Here is a 5029-nt window from a genome sequence, read left to right on the forward strand (position 1 = left end):
AACCTAGCGTGGCGTCTTAACAACCCTTGATAGACCGGACGACTCACAGACCTGAACTTAGAGCATTGGAAGGAAGGGCTTACAAACCACTTGCTTTAGGAATGCTTAGTCGAGGGGGTAGGCACTATTCCTATTGGCTTTCTACTTACATTACTTTCTGTTTGACTGATACCCTCAAGCTAAAGCCCTCTTTTATGGAAGCCAGACTTCAGAGAAGAGATCCCAAATATTGAACAGAAGTATATCCGAAGGTCCGGAGGTATTTTCCGCCAAGGCAAGGCCCGGTAGGGTGAGCTTACCGAACTCTCGACAAAGGCCCGATTTATTACTCACCTTTCCTAAAAAGGTGAGGGACTCGACTGAGGTTACGAAGGAGAGGCCCGGAGGGACTTGACCGAATCAATGAGGGAGAGGAAGAATTCTGCTTTTTTATCAGCAGCATGTGAGTACGCAACAAATCCAAAATAGTGCGCAGATGTTACCTTCCATAGCAGCTCATTGAAACCAGCCCTAGAACCTCAAACTAGACCTAGAATTTGAACTCTTACTTATCAAAACCTCCGCCTCCTAAAATGGCAAAACGAATAGTGTATTCTGCTAAAACCTCCGCCATTGAAGTTCCTGCCAGTCAGTTAGTCAGCGAGAAAGAAAGCTATAAAGAAAGCCAGCCATCCCTTCCAAATCAGTAATAGTGGTTGGTTGGCTGGCGTAATTACGTATATAACGAATGAATGCATCGATATGTGTCATACCAGATTCGATGTGATTCATTAGTCATTCTTGAGAGATTGAATGATGCTCGTTATATATGTCATTATGCTTTTTTCTATCTATAGTTGTTACCAACCCCTATGCTATGAAAACTGGCTTTCTTTTTCAGACCTCGTGGGCCCCAAAGGTGCGGAATAAAGTACACTTGAAATGAGCTAAGGAAGGGACAGAAGCCAAGAAGAGCCATCCACCAGAAGCATTCAACCTTCCGCCTTCATCACCAGCCATGCCAAGTCCAACAGAAGCCAGATGCCTTAAACCTTCAGCCATCCTTCAGCCATAAGCCTAGCACATACTTGAACCTCAGCCGCCATCATGCTACAGCATGACTCGACCACCGCCATCAACTTGAAGAACTATAAGGCCTCCATCGACTCACTATTCATATGGTGAGGGCCGCCATCGCCGCCATCAATTTCTTGCTTGCTCGACCAACTACTTCGTTCCTTATTGATCTTAAATCACGATTACTAGTCTCATGTTAGTATAGGGCAATGGTTTTCACTATCACACTCTTTGAATTAGTCATATTAGCATGTTCTAATCTTGTATCAGCTGTGGTTAAGATAGCTATATAGAATCACTACTAGTTAGCTTAGTAAGCATATCCCATATCACTATTATAAGCTTCATTATGTAGATTACTATGACAATGAGTATGATACACAGTTTGTTACATCACTTGTGTGACTTATACCGATATAGGCTTAGTTTGCACTCTCTCCATAAAGCTTTAACATGGTCTGTTTCATCTAACTAACATGTTGTACTATCATATTACTCTTAATACGTGGTGTTAATTAGGGATAGCAATTACCATAAGTATAGTCTCTCTGTTCTAGCTCTCTAATCATAAGTATAGTGTAAGAGCTCAACCAGCTTGCTTACTTAAACTGAATACAGCTGTAGATAAGCTATAAGTAGTAAGCATTCACATAATGAATCACACTTTCTATTAAACGTATAAGGTATGATTACAAGCATGATGATACAGGGAGTTACTGTACCGTATCTAACAACTTGATAAGCGTAAAGTAAGACTGAGTACAAGGTTCACACTAATAACATATTGAACATTACCTATATAAGCTTACTTATACCTATTCATTACTCTGATTACGTGTTTACAGCTAGTCTGATCATAGAAGCTGTCATAACTGTTGTTACTTGTTCAACCTCTTTATATAAGCTATAGAGTCATTGTAACCTCATATTCAATGGGCTTTGATTCCCTGTCTGTTTTACACTAAGTAATGTTTACCTATATTAGATTATTGGAATAACGTAACCTATGATACTTACTGCTTAGTAGAGACCTGTGAGCTAATTGATCTTACATATAAGAATGAGTACCATTGTATATTGTGTACCATGGACCTGCCTTATTCCTATATATGGTGACTGTTCATGTTCCCTCTATTCGTATAAGAGACTCATACGGTAATCATACAGTACCAAATAGGACTAATTAGGCAGAGTATATAGCCATGATATATCCCTAATAAATGAGAAGATGACTACTATGATCACCTTAGTTCTAGTACCAGGCATAGGTTTCTCGATGAGCAAGAGGAATGAGGGAAACCGATAGCATGGATACTATACAAGGTGAGTGAAATCCAGAACTATGAACATGTTCTATATTACTCTTGTAATGGGAATAGTGAAGTCCAAACCACCCTTATTTCCCTAATATTGACAATACTGTGAGTTCAATGCTTGTTGTTTCTATAAGATCAATGGGTCTCATAGTGGTTAGAATCCACAGAACAGCTTGTACATTATAGATATACCCATGCTTTTACATGAACTAGTAGTAATTATGACATAGCCCGTATAAACCTTAATAGATCACACCAATCAATGGTAATCAATTAGATATGAGTACTAGTTACATCACATAATCATACAGGTTCCATGCTAATCATAGAGATCGTACTAAGTGTATTCAATACGAGTGTTTAGCTTATACAATAATGGTAATCATAGAGTTATGTAGATTCAATAATAAGATGAGACTAGTTAGATTACAGTATAGCTACCTAACCAAGCATGTTACTAATAGTAATCAATATCATAGAAGTAGTGATTATTCATAGTACGTAAGCACACATGTTATAACACTCTCCTTGCACTAGGAAGCGCAAGCCCCTCCGGGACCTTGTATTTACTCATATCAATAGAGGTCTAAGTTGTTTCAGATACAAGTGATACCCTTGCTATGTCAAATCTGTGTGTTCAATAAGCTCTTTGTATTCACATCATATCTATGGTTCTTAGTACTATTATCTGTAAGTAATGGAAACAAGTAAACAGATAAGGACGTTGATGAAAGCTGAACCATTGTATTCATATAACATAGTATACAAGCTTGGTGACTACCATATCATCGATACTGTTGATTATGGTTATATCGAGGTTACCCTTTATACAAGCTATATCATAATTATAGCATATAGAAGAGTTCTATTACAACGAGCAGGTGATACGAGCTAAGATAGTATGAGTGCCATGAAGCTGAGCCATCTATTCAATATAGATAGAACGTGTAATGAACAAGTGATCGAATAACAAAATGTATAACCCAATTTAGTCTCGATGAAGAGAGAGAAATGCACGAAATCTTATATGACGATGCAGTCTTCGCACCTTCTACTGAGAGTAGGCATTCTAATCGCATTGATCGATGTTCGATTTCGATGACCGTCGATTCAACCTACAGCTGTATTCCTGATCCTAGCATTCTAATGCCTGCCTACTTCATATTACATGCATCAGACCATCCTATTAAGCTATTAAGGCATGGATACAGAAAAGGATAGAGGGAAAAGCATGGAGATGAGTTTGTTATGCTCGGCTTGCCTAGCTGGCTTATCGGGCTCGAAGTCAGTTGCTCATATACAGATGAATTAGCTTGATTCACCGCGCACTGCCTACGGACAGTCAAGCCAGGCGGGATAGGCTATCTGCCTGCCTCTCTCCCTATCGCTCACTAACCATAGGTAATTTTTCATTCTGCTTGAGCACCTTGCCCTTCTTTATCAAGGGAGATAAAGAGGGAAAAGAAAGTGACATAGTTATAAGGAGGAAGAAATGCGTGCTTTCTTGGAGGCCTGGGGCTCGCAATCGGACCGGGGCGGGAGTTTTGTAGTTAAGGTAGCGGTATGGGTTAAGAGAAGCACGGTGGGGTGGAAGGACATACTATACATAAACTCTTTTATCAGAACTAACGCATTTCATGAGCGAGCGCTAGAGGGTAAGCGGCGCCGCGATCGGCTACTTTCAAATTTCATGGACGTTGAGCCTATTTATTCGTTGCTATCAGTAAGGGCAGCTAGCCAACTACAACTGGAGGTGCTCGGCCGCGTTGCTGCTATATCCATTCTGAATCGTAGTGCAGCCGATGTCCCAAGATGTGTCGCTGTTGTTCAAACAACTGAATTGTGCGTGCACACCCACGATCTTATCTCGTGCCGTTCCCACCCATGTTATATGACTTATTCGAAATGCTAACCATAAATCTCCCTCTACCAATAAGGATAGTCTCAGATAGATTCTAAATGGGGTTTCTTTAGCTCGGTTTTTCCCGGGTTTTCAAATTCATCGATCTTAGAAAGCCCCATTGCTTGCCCAAACTCTTGCTGCCTGCCTCGGCCTCATGGAGAGAGAAGGTGTGGAGGCGGGAGTCCTTTGGTTTATAATTCCTTGCCCCCCGGCCCCTCCTTTTTCTCCTCTGGCGGCTTCGCACCTTAAATTAGGCAATGATGAGGGAGTAGGGAGCAGGATTTATATTAGGTCTTGGCCATTAGGTCTTGAGTAATAGGAAGAAAAGGAGCTTGATCCGAATAAGCCCAATACGAAGAGGTAGGTATTGATCTTATGGAACTCGGTATGAAGGAGTAGGTCCCGAACTAATCTCTAAATGCCAGTCTCTAAATCGTTCCCATTGTGAGGCTTTATCTGTATCTTAAAAAGACTGAAGAAGCAAGCTCCAAGCTCTTCCCACCACTCAACCATGTATAGAGAACCGGACCAGCACTTCACCTTATTATACGATCGAGTGGTGCATTAAGAAAGGAAATAGGTTGACCGGGCCAGCTTATCTCTTCCCCGACTACCAAAACTGAAGGCCCCTATTACTTTATTCACCTCATAATGGGGGGGTACTTGAATAAGGAAACCACTCAATCGTATGTATGAACGGATTAAGACTCGGGAGGAGCAGTTCTTATTTGGCGGGCTTATCACCTGGTTCAGC

This window comes from Pinus tabuliformis, chromosome 7 (genome assembly GCF_031772625.1).
Source record: "Pinus tabuliformis cultivar Carrire ecotype Pingquan chromosome 7, CPIR1, whole genome shotgun sequence".
NCBI lineage: Eukaryota > Viridiplantae > Streptophyta > Pinopsida > Pinales > Pinaceae > Pinus > Pinus tabuliformis.